The sequence below is a fragment of the Carassius carassius genome, chromosome 3 (assembly GCF_963082965.1).
Source record: "Carassius carassius chromosome 3, fCarCar2.1, whole genome shotgun sequence".
NCBI lineage: Eukaryota > Metazoa > Chordata > Actinopteri > Cypriniformes > Cyprinidae > Carassius > Carassius carassius.
This window is the reverse complement of record NC_081757.1, coordinates 37,314,552-37,336,224: the sequence shown is the minus strand read 5'-3', so window position 1 is coordinate 37,336,224 and position 21,673 is coordinate 37,314,552. Positions and strand designations below refer to the sequence as shown.

Sequence of the window (21,673 nt, the reverse complement as noted above, 5' to 3'; positions counted from 1 at the left end):
CTTACTCGACCGCTGATGTTTGAATAGAGAAACATAGGCTATGGCCATTTGGAATTACTATTGGGGAATTTCACTGATATGTTTACCAGTTTCCATAATATAGACAGAGAATGCAAATGTCTTTGGTATTCATTTATATTTATTTATATATAAGAAATAGCTATGTGCTTCAGCAACTAGCTCCCCATCTAAGAGGGTTTTTAGTGTCAGTAGGACCATAGTTTCATGCCACAGAGCTTCTCTTAAAACCACAGACAGTTGACAGACTTGTGTTCTTAGCTTAAACTTGTTAATTTTTTTAATAAAATACTTATCCCAGTTGCATAGTTTAAATTGTGAATTGCATGCACTAAAAAGAAGAATGCACTTTCTGTAACTGTTACCTAATTTGCACTGCTTCAGTTACATATAGGCCTACATGTATTCATTTAATAAAAAGCAGTAAGTGATCTCTTGGTCTAGATTTAACTACTTAAATTAGCTGTTTAATCTAAATAGTTTTTTTTTTTTTAATGGGCAAAAGAAAATCATGTTTTATTTTTTATTATTTAAATGCAAATGCAAACAGAGATATATATCGAATATCGTAAAAATTGACAATATCGAGATATCTTTTTTTTTTTTTGTATATCGCCCAGCCCTAATTGTGATTGCAAAATCTCCTTTTAGACTCAAAGGACAAATCTCTTATTTGAAAATTCAATAAATGATACACTGGCCATTGTGGGTAACAAATTTATCTACAAATAGCAAAGGTGTTTGTTTAACTACATTTCTCATTAGCGAGCTCGTAGTGTTTCTGTTTTTGTAATCATGCAGCTTCTCAGTATCAAAGCTATTTTATTGATTAGCAGCAGAAATCTCGCATTATGATTTAATGTTGTGCCTCTTTTGGGAGGTTCTTTGTTTGCCTAAACATGTATTAAAACTAATTAGAACACATAATACTGGCTGAAAATTTATAATATATATTATTTATAAAACAAATATGAAATCGCTTTAAGTATAATCTTGAATAAAAATAAAATTTTAATAAAACGAAAATCTTGAATCTTCATGAAGGAAATAAACGGCAGGATTTTTACCCATGTGGAACCAACTGAATTGTGAAAACAGCGTTCTCTATACCAGAATAGAGCAAAGTCAAATAAGAATTTGCCAAATTGCATCAAAATAGTGTACTATTAGAATACGTATTTGTTTTGCTATTAGTTAACATTATGCAATAGTTTGTATGGCCTAAATGACATTGGCAAAAACACAATGCTATGGCTGGGCGATATGATCATATATATTACATATAAAGTGTCTGTCGCCAGAGATTTTGCTATTTCTTTTTTTATATTGAGCAATGCATATAAATGTAGGGCATGCTTGATGTTAAAAATGGTTAAGCACAATAAGCCGCAAAAAAGAATGTACATCCTCTTGTCAGCGTCAGCCAACAAAAAAAATCCAAATCAGTCAAATTTCTGTTCTGTTCTTATTTTTAAAAACAAAAATAAAGCAACAACAACAACAACAAAAGCTATATCATGATATATGACTTTGTGACAAAAAGTTACTCATGTTACATGAAATAAGATTTTGGTCATACCTTACCTTAAGTCATTTCAGAGGGGGAGTGTGACAAGTGGAGCGGGGCCGAGGGATGTGGGAACACGAGCGAGACCGGTGGAGTGATTGGGAAATCAGCGACACCTGCGACCCACCACGGTCTCGAGTCCCACAGTGGAGATGGAAGGATATAAAACTCCATAATCATCGGGAAGAAGGAGGCGGGAACCGGCGGACAATCTAATGAAAGCCTTCAATAACAAAATAAACAAAAAACAGCGCATCAGCCCCTCGCGAACGACTGATGCGCACAAATAAAAAGCAAACATAAACTAAAGCCCAGGCCTGGTCCTCTCTCGTCCTTCACTGTCGTCGCTCCAGTTTTATATCCTTCCATCTCCACTGTGGGACTCGAGACCGGTGGTGGGTTGCAGGTGTCGCTGATTTCCCAATCACTCCACCGGCCTCGCTCGTGTTCCCACATCCCTCGGCCCCGCCCCACTCGTCACAGGGAGTGATTCATAGAGATAATTATCTTGTTTTCTTTGGAGAAATGTGCACTGATAAATTGTGCACAATGAAACCTCGTACATGTATTAAAGTAAATTTGATTTTATGTTGGAAAGTCTCACAAAAACATGTTTTTAAAAGAATTTCAATGGGAGAAGTAACTGCAGAGTGCAAAGATTAGCATGTGGGCTAAGACTCATTTAAAAGGATGACAGATTGCATGATGGGCCGGTGGGAGGATTACTGAACAAAAGACTAACAGCACTATTCCTTAATAGCTTCCTTCAATGCTCTGCCTCAGTCTTCTTATTTGTAAGACAACCTTCATAAAGCCTCTATATATGTATCTCAAATTAAACAGTGAATAAAAGCAAGAGAGGAGGTGCTTTGTTTGATGGAGGAACTAATCTCAAATTCAAGCCAACTGCCTTAACAAAAAGAAGCCTATAGTCACAATGGAAGAGATATATATGGCTAATGTTCAGAATCTAATAATCTCGATCAAAGAATGAATCAAAAACGTTTCCCTTTCATCCTTCCATGGCTAATTAGGATTTAATGCTGCTGAAATGTACTGGCCAGCTCTCCCCTCCCCCGCGTGACAGTTTCAATTCCTGACTAATTGAAAAGGCATGTCACATTCATATCCATCCACTGAATAAGGGCTTGCATTCAAAAGCTTCAGGTGTATCACTGAGATAAGATACAATCTCAACATCAGACATTAAAGTAATATTGTGGGTTAATTATAACATAAGCTCTTTGGGATGCAGATGTACTGTAGGTTACTGGCCATTAGAAAGTAGAGTAGGCTTGTTCTGTTCATAGGTTTCAAATTTCCGTTTCGCAAGTCTAGGTTTTAAAGCAGATTTTTTTTTTTGAGTTTATAAGCTTAGCACTTTAGGTTAATTAACTTGTGGTTATGCAATATTAATTTTTTAACATTTCTAAAATATGGCAAATGGTGACAGTGTTTAGGAAACATGTTTGGTTAGGAATCATCCATTATATTTGCAATTACAAAATATATCAGCTTTTAAGTAATTCTGCTATTATTTACCAACCCTCACCATTCCATAAGTCTCTGCACCATATTACGTCAATATTAGCCTTCTGATGTTATATAATAGTTTAGTAACAGACCACAATTTCAAGTCATTATCCACCGAAAGTTTCTACATCTGCCCCTGATATTCACGCCATTCACGTTTTGAGTCAACTGCAAAATTGTAATTTAATTTAATCTGGTTCAAACACAGATAATAAAAATTCCTCAAGTTTCTCAACTCACTGACCCAGATGATCGGGACGCAGTAATGAAAAGCTCAATGGATCTGAAAATTATCTGAGAATAATGATTTTAATTTTGGTTTGTTCATCACACAAAGCTATTTTATAGCTTCAGGAGCTGGGAACATGCACAAGTCATGTGAGCTACTTATACTATTATGTTATGTTATGCCCCCCCCCCCCCTTTTTCAAGCCTGAAAACTCCCCATTCATTGTTACTGTATGGAAAAGATTAACTAGTACAACGTTCAAAACTTCTTTTGAGTATAATGAAAGAAAGAAAGTCAAATAGCTTTGGGGCAATACAAAGGTGAATAATTAAGCACAGAATTTATATTTTTGGTGACCTATTGATTTAAAGGTACAGGTTATAGGACCTGCCACTAGAGGGCGCACTACCAAAACAATACCAATCGCGTGGTTTGATGACGCTAAGAAGGAGCGTGGAATGATGGGATTTGTTGTCTTCTACCCAACCACTGATGGCCATCAATCAGATGGAAAGATAAATCATGGATTTAATTGATTACTGTTTAGTCAGATTATATGAAAACAATTACCAATTGGTCAACAAATATATACACTCGTGTACATAGTAACATAGTAAATATATACGATCGGACTACGGATCAGACGCGATGCCCCACGTTTGGCATGTACGCCCCATAATACTAATCTTGTTGATCGTTATAATAGCATAAGTTTTCTGTAAAGATTCGAATCAAAACAACTCACCTGTCGAGTAAAATACAAGCGAGCTCGGCATCTCTTTCTAGTTGAAGTTTGTCGGGAAGCTCTCTCCATCTAGAAAATGCAACACCGATATTGATCCTCGCTCTTTCTGTCCTCTTGTCCCAAACTCTTCTTGGGTCGTTTGGTTGGCCCATACGCTTACGTTTATTGTCGCGATCGGCGTTACAGGAAACACAGGAGAGGGAACCAATTGTAGGTAAGTGATTTATTTAAGGGGTAATCCAAAGGGGTAAACAGTCCAGGCAGGGTCAAAACCAGAATATCCAAACATAACAGAAACAAGACATGAAGACAAGGCAAAGCAAGGCAAGAAGCGACGGACATGAATTAACTCTCAAACATTAAACAAGGACTCCGTAACACAGACTCAGACAGACCGGGTATAAATACACAGAAGGATAATGAGGGAACAGGAGACAGGTGGGGAACAATCAATTACTAAACAGGAGGAAGGTGACCAAATAAGGGAACAGGAAGTGATAAGGAGACAGACACCGTGAGAAAGGAGGACACCTAGTGGAAACCCAGGGAACACAACCCAGACACTGTGACATTTATGGGATCTGTCCTTGTCGACAGAACCAGCGGCAGACGGTAAACAGTAATTATGTTCCATAAATAAGTAACACAATCCACCATAAAACGTGCAAGAAGAAGTAAAAAAGGAACTGCTTGAAGCAAGCTAGTGGTTTGCTGGACGTTAGACACTACTTCCGCATTTGTCCACGATACTGTTGTCATGTGGTTTCTACATCAGTAAAGGTGGTAACAAAGGGTAACTAATGTCATTGACAGGCGACTGCACTGCCCCGTGTCACTGTTTAGAATGGGAATTTTCTCATGATTTCCAAGTAGTTGAAAACATTAGAAATGTTGTTAGTAATCAGCTGGACAAAATATATAACACTAGCCCAGTGGTTTTTGGATATTTTACTGCAAATATCTTACAAATTGTACCTTTAAGTGTTATGGTTATTCATTTCAAACAGTGTGACAGTAGCATATTGTTTCTGCTTTTTGGTTCTGGATGATTGCCAGCTAAGCTTCCACTGCAAGAGTAATATTGTACACACATTTTCTCTGCTTTTAAAAAATTGAGGAATGAGTAGATAATACCTTCTTGCGGCAACTGACATCATGCCACAAATGCTGTCAACTGAGCTTAAATTGTATTTAACCCACAAAAACTCCTTTAAAACGGAAAACATAATGTAAAAGTCCTTCAACGAAGAGCATTTTAGACAGCTCACACCATGTCCAAATCTATTCCAAAACACTCAACTAGCAGAGTGCAAAATGTGTGCGCAGCCACAAATATCTGCTGACAGGGTGCCAGGTAAGTGGAAAGACTTAATTTTTTTTCTCCAGGCTTGGATCCTGCCAGTGTGTCCCAGCTTTAAGCAGTGTAATGAGAGATTCATATTGTCCAGTGCAGAGGAGGGAAGCAAAGGCTGAGCAGCCCTTGCCAGGGAAAATTATAAAATTAGTGAGCAGGCAGAGCACACCATAGCCTATAAAGCCACCCCATGTCACCAAACAAAGACAGCATGGTGCTTTAACTAGCCAATGGAGCAATGAATCTGAGACTGGTTGTCTGCTCACCACTGCAAAGCAACAGCCTTTCAGCCGATGTCCGCAATTAGATGGCCGAGGCAGGCAATCTCCTGCACTGTAGCGCAGTGGTAATAAGGCTGGCCCGCTTGGCTGCACTCAATCTCGGCCAAATAAAAAGGCTTCACTGGCACAGACGCCCTGACACAAGAGAAGCACTACACTGTAAAAAATAATTCTGTGGCTTAGTAAATATTACAGAAATTTTTAACTTTATTAACTTAATAAAATCTCTGAATATCGTGTACTTGATTGTTTGAGTTAAACATACCAAAATAATTGAGTAAAAATCCAACAGTTCATTTTATCTAAAATTTACAGATATATTTAAGTTGTTTTCAATAAAATTATTTAGTATTTGACTAACCAATTATTTATTTATAATATACTTAATATATTTGTGAAATTTCTATCAAAATATTTGAGAATGTTGAATTAAACTGATCTGTTTCAAGAAACAAAAATATTACTTAATTCAAATCAATATTATTAATATATTTAACAGACTTTTAAAATTTGAGTAAGTTTACTCAATTAAAACAATGCACCCCTCCCCCACCCTCTGACGTGACGACAACTCGACGGTTGGTTGAGTCAGTGAGTGCAGACAGTTTGAACTCTCCAGTCTCCAGACAACAGCTCTCTTCTCAGCGTCGCAGATTTGGTGCATTTCCTCTGTGAAATTCAGGTTTGTGTATGTTTTATTTTATCTATAAAATCTTTACTGTGCTTTAAATCATATTTAATGCAAAACAACAAACAGAGGCGTAATTCGACACCTAAACGAGAGTCGCGCCTGTCTTTTTGCATGATTGAAACGCTTTGCATAAACACATGACTTCATTCCTAATGATAATAAATATAATTATTATCATTTGGATGATAAAATGTCCTCAGAACTGTCACTGTTTGTTTATTGGCAGGTTATGTCAGTCACTCGTAGTATCTATCGGCTGTGAGTGAAACGCAGGACGGCGGTATGAAGTTCAAAGTTCACCCGCAGAGGCGAGTCCGTCTCCGGCACGAGGACCAGCCCTGATCCGGTGGATATTGGGTTGATTTGATTACACTTGAATTAGGCTACCTGAATTTTTAAATATTTAATTTTTACTTATAAAATGTTTGTTAAATGAGTTTAAATGTAGGCAATATTGTATACAGTGTAAAATGTGCTGTATTGCTGTACTCATTGACAATAAAGGCCAATGTCATGTATACTGGTCAGGGGCGTCATGCATTCATGATTTTTGAGGGGGCACATTTGGGCGTGTCTTTTTATTCAAAACAATTCCAAACATGCTTAATATATCAGGAAATATCTCGTTTCTCAAATATGTGTAGGTAAACGCATTTTGCACCTTTATAGATTGTTATTTGATCATAATATGGAAATGTAGTGTAATCTATTAACTACACATAAAAACCCGACTTTTTACTATGCCATATCATGCCATAAAATATTTTTAATACGACTGAATTTACATTTAATGTAAATTTTAATAACAATATTGTAAGTTACTTATTTTAACACTTTCATTTTACAGAGAGTAAAGAACATTTACATTATCAAAAAAATTTTTCATTCAGTCTAGCCAGAGTTCAGGCACTCTCAAAAACTCCCATTAAAATCACTGAATCACTTTACATTATGAAACGAATATCTTACTTACATTCGTACGCACATCTGCACTTTTTGTTGTTTCAGATGAGAGAATTCGCTAAATAATTCAGTCAGCAAGCAAGTGAACAAAACACTGCGTTTCAGTGATGACTCTTCTGGACGTCTCTGATAGGCCATTGCATCCATAAGCGCAACAGAATCGTTTCTGATTGGTTATCATGAAGCATTGTACGAACGCGTCTGTCTCTGGCTCAGCACCAGCCAGCGAATGCAGATTTGAATTTAGCATTTTATGCCGTGCACTGAACGATCTAATCTCACCGCTGTGATTGTATCAAATATATAAAAAAATATTATTCGGCAATTTTTTTTTTTTTTGTCGTTTAGAAGCTGCATTTAAAATCCACTTGGCTCAGAAAACTTCGAATGGGCATGACGCCTCTGATACTGGTGGTTGTGTGGAGTACTATTTTACAAAAGGTTTAGAGAAAATAAAAAGTTAATATTACTCATTAATAAAAACAGTTAATATTACTCATAAATATTGTTTTTAAATGTTTAAATGTTCAATTATTTCTACTCAATTTTATTTGTTAATGTACCAGATGCAGTTACTCAGATTTACTTATTTTTTTTACTTGCATTTACTCAATTCATACAGTATATTTCATTGATTTCACAGCTTTAAAATTTACTCATTTTTTTTGAGTGTAAAAATGTTTCACCAATAAAATTGAGTAAATAATAGTTAAACTTTTTACAGTGTAAGGAAGAGGTCCTTAAAAAGAAAAAGGGAATCGAGAAAAAGGCAGGCTGTCAGGATCACTGCTTTCATGCTCTATTTCAACATTTTTCAATGTATGACACTAGCATAAGACCAACTCTCAGTGGAAAATAAAAACCTCAGCAGCCTTTTCAAAAAACAAATCGAGGGAGAAAAAAAGCATGTAAACCCCTGCAAGCCAAACACCATCTGGGAGCTATAGTGAGAAAAATGCCTGAGCAACATTCCAGCTAACAGTGAATAAACAATGAAATACTAAGAAGAAAGAACAGCTCTTACTGCTATTATACCTCAATGAAACTGATGGACATTCTTGACAGGCTGATTAATTGGCCGATATTGTTCTTAATAAAAATGTTAGCTCTCTCTCGTCAAAACCGACAGCTTGTCAACTGATAGCAAACATTTTTTGCAGTGAATTTTGATAAAATAGTGTGTAATATAAGTGTTAATTAATGCAATGTTTAAAACAGTTGTTAACTACAAAAAGAAATGGGGGAATGCACAATAAAAGTGGATATATCTACTATATCCACTAACTTTGTGTGGTGAACAGACCCAACTTTAAGTCATCATTGTTCAAAGAGGTGGGAATTGTTAGTGACCTTAATGGTGCTTTTTTATATATATCTTTTATACATAGTCACTATATACGGACATTGTATGGAAGATACAATAATAATATTTAAAAAAAAAATTATAATAATGTTCATGAAGAAAACACATACATAAAGAGAGGTTTGACAGTACACTTAATTATATAAAAAATTTTTTGCATGGGTCTTCCCATTATACAGTGTTGTTTTAACCACGTCATGCCTGGAACTTCTTTGTGGGCGAAATGCAATTTTAAACTGAGTTTCCCCTCTAGAATAGGACAATATCATTTATATTGATATACTTTGTTGCTGCAAACACACATGAAAAATAACTAAGGACACAGCGTGAGATGCTGCTGGAAAACTGCAAGATCCAAGTTGTCTTATACATGAAACATGCTTTATATTAAGTGATTAAAGCCAACTCACAAACCTCTCATGCCCTACTGTAAGATGAGTGTTGTTACAAATTGAGTGTTGTTTGCATTTAAGCTGGGGTTTTCATCATCTCAACATCTTATGGTTGCACACATGCAGAGCATGTTATCATATTTTTCTAGCTAAATTGTAAAATAGTTTTTCTTAACCAATTAACTAAGATAAACTGGCAGATAAACTAAAAACAGGGTTTTTTTTTTAAACTTTGTTTAAAGTGTGATTATCTAATTTAAAAAAAGCACACATTTTGAGGATTAAATGTGCGGTCACATACCAGCAAAATATTGTTGGCAAAAATGTCCACTGTCTATCGTCAATAGTATAGCAATGCATGAAGGACTGCTCACAAGTCCCTTTTAAAATAAACAGCTTTCTGTTGATTTGTCTAACTTAGGAAAATATTTCACTCTCACACACAATTCCTATTCCTAAAATTCGTTATGAGATCACTGTTTGTTGCCTGTAAAAAAAATTGTTGAACAGTGATAAATGTGACCCTAACTTAAAGGGGTCATTAACCGAGAAATCAAAATTCCTTTGCTCTTTTGACACATAAGAGGTCATTGTGCTATAAAAACATAACTCAAAACGTTCTTGTTAGTCTAAAAACAGCTTATATTGAAGCCAGTCTGCCAAAATTACAAGTTGTTAATAAGAGTGCTCCGATCAGGATTTTTGAGGCCGATCACAGAAAGCAGTATCCGCCGATACAATCACTGATACCGATCTTTTTAAAGCCTTCTTTTTATCTGTACGTAAGGAAGAGTTACGCCAGGTTCACACATACTCCATTTGCAGTGTATGCAGTCCATTTATGGTACATAAACGGTGCAGAACCAGCACTGACAGTGCTTCCACACAGGAGTCCACTACTGATCAGTGGCTGTTGACCACAAACAAAACATTTATCCATTATTTTAATTTCAAATCCAAACACGGTTACTGAGAATGCTTTTTCAGCATTCTGATTCTTTTTTTTACACATTACAGTATACAGTCTTTCATAGATGTGTTTAAACCCAATAAACATAAGAAACACATTATTCAATGCTTTTTACTTTTGCATTTAGGCCTACTTCTAGATTGATATATTGTGCCCTATTTTAACAGTCTAAACGCAAAGTGTACAGGGCACGGCGCACATGCACTCAGGGCGTGTCCAAATACACTTTTTCTATTTTTAACAGAAAAACGGTCCATGCGCTGGGGCACATTTTTGGAATGGGTTGTCCCTATTCTCTTAATAAGTAATGGACGTGACGTTCAATAAACCAATCAGAGTGTCATCTCCCATTCTCTTTAAGAGGTGATGCGCTCGTGCCATGGCGGATCGCTATTTACATGGCGGAATTTGTTGGCGGAAAAGCTGGACGCTTCTCAAGCAAAGAAACAGATCTGCTCGTGCGCGAAGTTAAAGGTTTCTTTGCTTGATCATCTACGGGACAAGCAGGAATCCACCAAAGCTTCCCGAGGTGAAGAAGGCATGAAGTAGAATTTCATTCATCATTATAAGTAGTAATAGGCTGAATTGCAAATAGGTAGCCTAATTCTAATACACGCAATGACTATCCATCATTACATTTTTATATTTATGTAGCCTACACAATAATATTCTTTTACACTGTAATCCTTTTGTTTTTAATATTTGGCATGTTTGTGCGAATGGCACCAGACTAAAACTAGCAAACACACTTGCCCTGTGCCTTGCATCGCATTGCGCCGGGTGTATGATAAGGTCCATTAAGTAGCCTAAGCAAATGGCAAAACAATTAAACTACTTTTATTACGTTATCACAAAACTTACAATTGACAGAAACAGTCAGGTCTACTGCCTTTTATTTTGCATTTAATTCTTTATTACAAGCAATCCTCTGGTTCATGAAGAATTTTTTTTACGACCTCCAGGAGTGCCAAATATTATTGCCCTGTTTATCTAAAAGTGCTCTTTTCCTTTAAACCTAGCCAAAACCTAGTTCAACCGATATTGTTTTTTTGACAGCCGATGCCAATATCTTGGAAAGCAGGGTGGCCAATAGCCGATATAAAGCCGATGTGTGTATGCGTGTGTGTGTTTGTGTGTGTGTGTGTGTGTATGTGTGTGTTTGTGTGTGTGCATGTATATATATATATATATATATATATATATATATATATATATATATATATATATATATATATACACACACACAAACACACACACACATATTTATTTATTCATATTTAAGATATTTGAAATCATTTGACAATGGATTAAACAATAAATGTGTAAAATAAACATACTTATACCTCAGATGACAAAGTACTGTTCACAAATAAATAAATATTAATAAAAAATATAATCAAAAAGGAAGTAACCACTGTAACCAATAGGGCAAAAGTTTGTGTGCATTTGGAATCATATTTTTTGAAATAAAGCCAGTGCAACACACTGAAATTTTATATACTGCACACAGTGAAAATGAGAAATATGACAGTGGGTGAATGCACAAAGCGCAGGATAATTTGTAAACATGAGTTTAAAGTTTAAAGCATTCAATTCACACGGACTGAACATCCTGCAGAGATCATGCTGGATAAAAATGCACACTTCACAAGATCTCACAGTCGAATTTGACTAAGTTTGCAAGGTTTGTGAAATTAAATATTCATTAGTAATTCAAAGATTTGTTTAAATTAAATAAATACATATTTGCTAAATGCTGATGGCAAACGAGAAAGTATTATAATGTTTGCCTTTATATTACTAATAATATAAATGCAGTCGTTATAATACTTTTTGTATACAGTAATTCCTTTATTCAACTGTTCTATCTGATTATTAGACAGACTTCTATTCATATTAGATTTCTATTCGTATTCGTATTAAAAGTCCCACCTTGAACACATCGGCCAAGCAGAAAATTTATTGGCCGATGCCGATATTTGAAAAATGGCAAATATCGGTCGATATATCGGCCTTGCCGATATATTGGTCAACTACTACTGCATACGCACTGCAAACGGAGTAATGTGAACCTGGCATTATGTGTGCACACGGTCTCTGGATAAATCACTGGCAAGGATTAAAAAGAAATACAATTTATAAACTTTAGTGACAAACGACAATGCCTTGATTGTGCAAGTAACAGTTCCTGTGACAACTGTGCAGCGTACAGCTCACTTTAAGTGCAGACGCGATGTGATTTTAAGCCATTTGCACATTTTGAGAGAAAAAGAGAGAGCGGTGTTTTCTGAGATCACCCTTTATAGAGACTGCTGATAAAATATCCCAAAGAGATTATCGGCCGATAGTGATCAGTAGCCAATCAATCTGAGCACCCAAGTTGTGAAATGTGCCATTTTATGTCATAACAGTGTGGCTAAACACCACCTCGACAGAAAATCAATGCCTGCTTCTACATCGCTACCTGTTGAGCACCGCCCACTGATTCACACATTTAGTTGGTAAATGACAAAAGTGGTAAACGCAGGTTTATGCAGAAACCAATTGAGAAACTTTATTTGATGAACTTTGTTTTTAATGAAGTTCCAGAGCGTGTAAGTAAGAACTTGGTCTTTCACTTCATTTTACCAGATTTGTTTATAAAAAAGGCACAATTAGACGCAGGATTTTCAGAAATATTGAAACTAAAAGATGATGCTGTGCCAACTATATTGGATCCTATGTCACACCACATTAGTGTGAGTAACTGTTTTTATAATGTGATCACTATTGCTTTGTATGTTATTACAGATTGTTTGTACTGACTATTTATCTATTTTAACCTAAAACACAGCAGTGTCCATTTTTGAAGGATGTAGGCTGTCCAACATACACAACTGTAAGCCAATAATATCAGTGGGCATTTACTTCTAAGTCTACAATCTGCCATGTCTATTCAAACAGAGCATTTAGATGAGGTGGGACAAAACAGGACAGAAAATAGCCTATTACTTCTAAAGATGTTTTTTGCTGTAAAAATCTTGATAACATAAGTGATAATCAGAGAACAGTACAAAATAATAAATAAACGACTCTTTTGTGACTAAATACAAGGTAACTAGATTTTTTTATTATTTCTAATCATGCACTTAATAGTGAATCTGTATTAAAAGCTATCTCAGCCAATGGAATTGCTTTGGGGTCCAAGGGGGTCAAGTCTTCGTAGAGAAATAGGATCTTGCACTACATTGGAGAAAAAACTGCTGATATTTTGCAGAAATCTGAATGTGGTTTTCTCATGTTGTCAGGTTTTAATAAAGAGATGATTTTTGAGTTTTTTTGTGAACACTAATGATGAGGCTCAAGATAATTAGATCTGGAAAGCTGAAACCACAGTAGGCATACGCTATTCCAGACAAACGGAAACTTTTGAAATGCAGTTATTTATATTTATGGCAGACAGAGCTGCTCTCACTCCAGTAGAAGAGCTCTGCAGTGATTAATATTTAAACATACTCCTTCACACACAAACAAAACTGGTGTCAAGTTGGAGCACAAATTAACTATACAGCACTGTCCAACACTGCCACTAGTGTTTTTACATAATTTATGTCTCAGCCACAAGAAAATTCATGTCCAGCTATTACCGATTCACAGGCTGCCACTGTGTCAATCAAGCTGATTGTAAATGCTTGCCTTAATGCATACTGAACAGGTAATGTTCTTCTCAGAGTAAAAAGCACAAAACTTCCAGGAGCAGCTGGGCAGCAGCCTGCGGGGGTAAAAACCATCATTGAAATGCAAAAAAAGTGTCACTGAAACAGGCTCCCGCTGAAAACGCATAAGCAAAATAAAACACTAGCATGCTTCCAATGGAGCCAGAGCTGGCCAAATTACAGGTTCTACATTAGCATTCGACAGACCTTCACTTACCAAAAATCATGGCTTAGGGAATTAAAAAAAAAAAAAGCAGTTTCACAAGATGATGATAGATTTTATGAGGTCATATATTATGGTGGTAAGATTTATGTAGTCTAAACGTTTTGCTCAGTTTCAGGACCCTGAGCTTTGCCTATGACCTCACCTTTGAGAACAAACCACAAGCAATGAAAAAAAAAGGTTGCCTAAGAGTCGACCAGACGCTGATTTAGACACAACAAGCCCACTATGTTAATATTCTCAAAGCGATTTCTGTCAGGGAGCAATGTTAAATTTAAAGTGGTGCTCAATAACGCTTAAAGTAAGATATTTATGTTAACATACAGTAAAAGCTTGTTTACTACATTTGATGCTATGCATACTTGATATAATGCATAAAAGTTGTTGAGGAGTACTTGAGCATATGGAAGTGACAACAATGACCAATCAGTAAAGCACAAAAATGTAATACCTTTACAGCAACTTAATCAACTTAAAAATTTTTGTCTTTTAGTTTTGGGTCACAACAAAGCTTAATGTCTGTTCTGAGTTGGGAGGGCAACTACCGTATTTTTCGGACTATAAGTCGCACCTGAGTATAAGTCGCATCAGTCCAAAAATACGTCATGATGAGGGAAAAAACATGTATAAGTCGCACTGGACTATAAGTCGCATTTAAGTCGCATTTATTTAGAACCAAGAACCAAGAGAAAACATTACCGTCTACAGCCATGAGAGGGCGCTCTATGTCTTCAGTGTAGACTACAGGAGCACTGAGCAGCATAGAGCGCCCTCTCGCGGCTGGAGACGGTAATGTTTTCTCTTAGTTCATTTCTCTTGGTTAATTTCTCTCGGTTCATGTCAAATTAATTTTGATAAATAAGTCGCACCTGACTATAAGTCGCAAGACCAGCCAAACTATGAAAAAAAGTGCAACTTATAGTCCGGAAAATATGGTATATTTAAGTTGACTTTCAATTCACAGCATTCAATATTTTTGAGAAGATTAGGTATAATTTGCATTCCAAAAAGTGTCAAAATGCAACTCATTGTGCAACTTGGGTCACTACAGGAAGCTGTCGAGGCAAGAGTGTAAAGAGAATCTTTATACAATACAACAATAGCTAAATGTGTGAACAGAAACCAGAAACAGACCTTTTTTTTTTTGGAACAGACATTTAATTGTCATTATAGCTTCCTTGAGTACAGAGGTTTGATCAACTATGTTTGCAATGCATTGGGCAAGCATTCATATCAGGATTTGTATACTTGCGTACAGAGCCAGACAGTAACGGAGTACATTTACTTGAGTACAGTACTTAAGTACAATTTTGAGGGATCTGTACTTTACTCGAGTATCATTTTTGGGGAGTACTCATGACTTTACTCAAGTACATTTGAGAAGCAAATATTGTACGCTTTGCTCCGCTACATTTTTATCCATAACCGTAAGTACCCGTTACTTCATCGGCCCCGTCCACACGAAGACGGAGTTTACCCCAATCCAATCTTTTTTTCCTCGTCTCAAGAAATATCCGCGTCTACACAAAACCGCAAAACAATGTAGTACACATGCCAGACCAGCATGTGGCGCTGTAATTCTGCCACAGAGATACACTTAAAACGAAGAAGAAGACATGACCTATGCTCATAAACCTTGTGCGTGGTACACAAACAAACATGGAACAATACATTTATTAATCTGTGTTAATGTTACTTAATAAAAAGACAATCATTCAGTGTTTGTTCATGTTTTTGTTGCTGTTACGTGACGTCTGATTAGGGGCGAGACGTGGGCTGATGACGTCATCGTTTCAGAAAATATACAGATTTGCTGTCCAGAACATGGAACAATACATTTATTAATCTGTGTTAATGTCAGTTAATAAAAAGACAATCGTTCAGTGTTTGTTCATGTTTTTGTTGCTGTCACGTGACGTCTGATTAGGGGCGAGACGTGGGCTGATGACGTCATCGTTTCAGAAAACATACTGATTCGCTGTCCAGACGAAAACGCAAATAAGGCGGATCCGTGGGGACGAAACGACTATCTGATAAAAAATTTGTGCGTATTCACAGAAACATGTTTCTTTGTGGATGGAAAAAAGGAAAAAAGAAAAAATATCAGAAACCCTCAATATGTTTTTTCCCTCTCAAACGTGATTGGATTGTGCAGGCGCCACTGATTGGGACAGCCTATCAGCAATCACATTCAGCTTTCCGCCAAAGACTTCATGACAGTACGTACACACACACACACACACACACACACACACACACACACACACACACACAGAGTTGTCACACATAGATTGTGTATGTGAGAATGGTGTTCATTCAGCTGAAACTATTTTCTTCTGCCTTTGCCTGTATGTCAACGTGAGAGGAAGGGGCTTAATACGGTCACTCAAATGAGCTGAATAATTTTTTTCCTTCTTTGTTTACTGACCTAAACACAGCTGATTAGCTGATTTTCTTTAATCATTATTATTTTCTCTTCTATGCTGCGTGTATAACACAGTCAGGTTCAGAGGTGTGTCAGAACATTGCTATATTGCCTTCTTTGCTGATTTAGGTTTATTGATTTGATTGATGAAAAAACTGAGAAACTCACATGTACACACAATTGTTAGCTGAATTTTCTTTCTGATATTACACATTAATGTAAGCTGAGCATTTGCTTTGATGTTCTTGGGTATGCGATGTGTTTAACACAGCAGTCAGGTTCAAATGTGGGTGCAAAAAATCCATTAAAACTCTAGCAGAGGTTGGTCAGAGCGTTGCCATTGTGCTATTGCATTGTGGGCAAGTGAGAAATGTTAAATAAAGAAACATAGATGAAAATGACTTGATTTTACTTTCAATTCCTTTTACATTCTCCAAGGTATTAACATAAACATAACTTTTTTCATAACTCCATGTAGGACGTTTCTGTACATAAATGTAAACACTGTGGCAGTAGTAATGCAATATTTAGAAAATGTACTCTTGTACTCTTGATACTCAAGTACTTTTAAAAACAAGTACTTCAGTACTTTTACTTAAGTACACAACTGACTGTAGTACTTGTACTTGAGTAAAATTTAGCAAGGGGTATCTGTACTTTTACTCAAGTAATAAAGCTGTGTACTCTGTCCGCCTCTGCTTGAGTATGTAAAAAAAAATTATGCAATGCTTGTTAGTGAAGCAAGGTTCTGTGATCAAACATCTGCGATGTTTGATGCATGTTGCTTTTTCAAATCCAAATTATAAGCGGCTCAATCATTTACTACTGAAGAATTTACTACTGATCACTAGAGATGTTCCGATACCCTTTTTCTCTTCCCGATACCGATTCCGATACCTGGGCTCAGGGTATCGGCCGATACCGAGTACTGATCCGATACCTGGGTGTGTATCTGTATATACAGCTGTATATACTACTAGCCCTGTGTAAATTTCTAGAATTATTTTATCGTGTGCTCCAGACTTATCCCTTGATAAAACATGAACAAATACATGGTTAACTACTGTATTTATTACAGTATTTTTATTATCTGACATGAATTTGACAGTAATATTATTTAATTTCTTAAGCGAAAAAGAACTTCAAATGCAGCCAAAAATCTAACACCACAAACTAAAAAAGGTATTTTAGTATTTTAGTTTTACAATATTAGTATATAAAAAACTGCAACAAATAAGTCTAGGAATATAAAAAATTCTATATTAATCAAATAATCTCTTTACAACAAAACAAGTAAAAAACAAGCAACTGTCTAGGCATAATTATTATTATTAATAGAGACGTATTATTACTACATAGAGACGTAGCTAAATCTACTGTAGGCTACAACAGTAGCTTAATATATTGTCAATTTACTTGCCATGAAGATCTTTGAGTGTCTGTGTTTATGATATGACAGTTTTCTCAAATGAAACGTTAAATTCTCATGAAGTGACGGTTTATGCGTTCATGTCCTCATATAGTGACACACAACATAGACTACAAAACAGCGAGCTGCCGTGCATCTGCGCCCGTCTCCCACAGAGATGTAGACTTTGCAGGAGTAATATTTAAATAGTATTTTGCAGTTTAATATTCACAGACACTAGTATATATATATTTGGCTACAGTCTGGAGCCCTGCGCTTAGACTAACACGGAAGCGACTGAACGCAGCTGCGGGTAACGAATATACTCAAACTTACTACCGGTTCTACAGAGACGCTGGTATCATCACATTTTAAAATTTTCAGCATCGTTTTGGTAGTGAAGTGCCAGTACTTGTGGCATCCCTAGTCGCCGTTTTACTGTCTGGTTGGTCCAGTCTGAAATACTGCTAAACAGCGGACATACTGCTAACCACTGATCTGTAATATAGAAGCGGCTTCACTGTCTGTTGGCAGTTTAGAACGCGATGAGCGATCCAGTCATATATAGATCAGTGCATCTAACGCGTTTTCATTTCTTCTTCGCTGCTCTAAACAGGGGTTGCTTGTGGCATTACAGCACATCGTCCTGTGTTTGCAATGCATTCTGAGCAGCGAAGAAGAACCGTGCAGCGGTTAGGCAAAGCTAGCGTTCATAACTAGGTCTTGAAAATGGTATCGGATCGGTATATGGGTTCATGTACTCGCCGATGCCGATGCCAGAATTTGTTGTTGTATCGGAGATATTTCCGATACTAGTATCGGAATCGGAACAACTCTACTGATCACAAGCCATACCTCACTGACAAGCTGCACATAACAGCTTTCATGATTTCATAAATTGCACTAAACTTAACAATTTAATTGCAATTTCATTTTGATTTCGATTAATTCTGTAGCTCTACTGTATTGCTGCTACATCTTGTGAAGTGCCATCAGCAGGGTCCGCCTGGACTCTGGATGTCCAAATTATTTAGCCTCTAGCTTCATGTTCACGTTTGAATGTGTAGCCTGTGCATGTGACTCTTTGGTGAGCCCTCTAAGTGATGTAGACAGAACGTGGTCCATTAACTTCCATCTCATCCCAAGGTCTCAGCTGATTTAACTGTCAGTGTCCAGAGAAATCAAAACCACCAAAATGGACATGCCTATTAGCTTTGAACTCAAACGCTGCAAAGAGCACATGTGGAACTCTATCTTTCTTTCAAGTAATGATAGCTACTAAACTGCAAGCATAGCAAACCTCATGGCTCTGAGAGAGTTTGACATCGAAACCCAATAAAAATCACAACTTGGTTTTTCTCAAGAGTGTTATTAAAGGGTAGGCTTTCCATCTAGATCAAAGCTTAGCTGTTAAACTTAATGCACTTCTGAAATAAATCTTATCAGCCCCACAAATCTCGCCTTATCTGTCAACATGGACCAAGTCTAGAACTTGTAAATGACAACAGTCCAATGAGCAAACTTTTCTTCATAGGTCCGCACCCAGAGGTCTTGACATGAAGTAAGAGATATGTTTATAAGCATGTCAGTAAGTAGACTTGAATGTTTGCTTTGATTGAGGTTCTGGACCTCAGCCCATCCATGTCTGCTGGAAGCCGTTGCCCTGCTGTGAACTTCCAGTTGCTCCCACAAAGTCCCATAAGAGGGAGACTAACTAACCACAAGAGGATGCCTTTCATCCAGATCCCCCCTGGCTCTATCGACACCTCATTAAACAGACCTAGAGAAATGGCGAATCGGAAAGAGCAAGGAGGGTTCAGTCACAACATGATCATCTGAACAGGGAAATAGAAGAACAAGCACTAGTTCTGCAGGGCAGTTCATTAGGGAATTCCTTAAAATAAGAAGGTGTTTTTTTGAGAAACAGTGCTTAAGAGGGTGCAACATCCCTTCCCGTAAAAGGTGCAGCCCTGACAAGAAACAGGATGAAGGATGAAAGCAGCACCACGTCTTTGATCCATTGGGGTGGGGTTGGCTTAGAGGGACATGCGTTTCCAGAATAACACAGCCGAGTTTGTACATTCTGACCCACGACACCCTCAGTGTGTCTTTCTGCTCAGCCTGTCAGGAAGACAGATGCCTATGGAGCAGCACTGCAGTATATGGCTGACGAGGTGAGCTCTGCACATCCTGTGTCTTTCTCTGACTGACAGCTTCTGGCTCACAACCGAGGGCCGGCTGGGATAAGGGAGGAGAACGTCAGATGCATTAATGTTGCCTCAATTCAGTAGCTGTGGTGCAGGCTGACACCTGCCATTACTGCTGGGACTGGGACAGGGCCACAATTCTTGAACAGACCCAGCAGGGCACCTGCTGGACTCCACACGACCTCCATTCATGAGGGCAAGTGGAAAAACAACCCCTCACTGACCATAACGAAGATCTTTAAGAACAAATAATTTGGCCAACTGAAACATTGATGTAGGATAAAGCACCATCAACTGCGGTTAACAGTGATCTAAATTAAAAGGCGTAGATTAATTATGTTAATAAAAGCTTTGTCCAAGATAACAGGCAAGGGCTGTTTTCGGGCAATCTGAATGTCCCTATAATTGATAAAAACATCAGGTTTTTACTTATTTAAATATTACGTATTTAAGTTCATCTTCTAAGACGCTTTATGAATGTTCTGAAAAACCTAGTGGAGCTAGTGTTACAGTAGACTATATGACAACGCAATCAAGCATGATAAGATGCAAAAAAAAATTAATTCACAACTGACGTGCTGTCTGTGAAGAAGCTCTCTGTTAACACAGGCATCCAACATGCATGCAGAAAGCCACTTCAGACAATGGGGAACAGACAAAAATCTAAATGTCTTTTTTTTTTTTTTTTTGGGCAAGTGACTTTGTAAACACAGTCTTAAATTATTTAAACAGTTCTAAATGACCATATTGAGTTGTGAGACAACCAGGGCTGCCCCCAATAGCCGACTAATCATTAGTCGATCAGAAGAAGCTTGGTCGACCAAAATTTTATTAGTAGCAGAAAAAAAAACATTTCCACAAGCGAAGTCGCACAGTTCGTGACTAACAGATTGTTAACGGCTAGTCTAATGGTAATACAGTACATCGGGCAAGACATCCAAATGCTACGACCCGCCATAAAGCAGGAAGAGGAAGACGCCTCACTGACTGATAAACAGCAGATAGCAGATAAATATCATGCGTTTTATACCATATCAGTTTAAACTTCTGATACACGGTTTTCTAAACACACACACCCGAAGCACTCGGACAGAAAGCGGTTGTCACAGCATGCGAGTACTAAACTAAGTTCTCATTCACACACAAGTTTACGATAAAAACACACTTGTTACAAAAACAGTCGGTTAGGTCTATGAGGTAAAAAGCTGGGATAGAAATCATATTTTTATATTAGATCTATGTGGCAGCAGCATAATATACAGTAAATAAATCAATAAATGCACTGCTCTTTTGTCTCCTCTGAGGCTGGGACCCTAAATAGTGTTCTTTGCTTGTCAGTACAACCAAAGGCAGAACACTTAACATGTTTTGCTCAAACTTTCGCCATGAAATGAGAACTAGTATACCGTTGTCGCTTGTGAAATCAAAATGATGGCGCCATTGGGTGGAAACTTATTAAGATTAAGGGGCGGTAATATTATAATGAGATCCCTTTGCAACATCATTAGGGGAGAAAAATAAGAATTTTAAGATATGTCACCTTTAAATTATACTCTCTTCAAGGGAAAAATGCATTTAATAGAGACATCAGTAACAGTATTACAGTATT

The 21,673-nt window shown here is 37.0% G+C and overlaps 1 pseudogene; it reads right to left on the bottom strand.

Annotated features, from left to right (window-relative positions):
• LOC132113138 (activating signal cointegrator 1-like) overlaps positions 1 to 21,673 on the bottom strand; it is a 101,770-nt pseudogene that overhangs the window by 47,370 nt on the left and 32,727 nt on the right.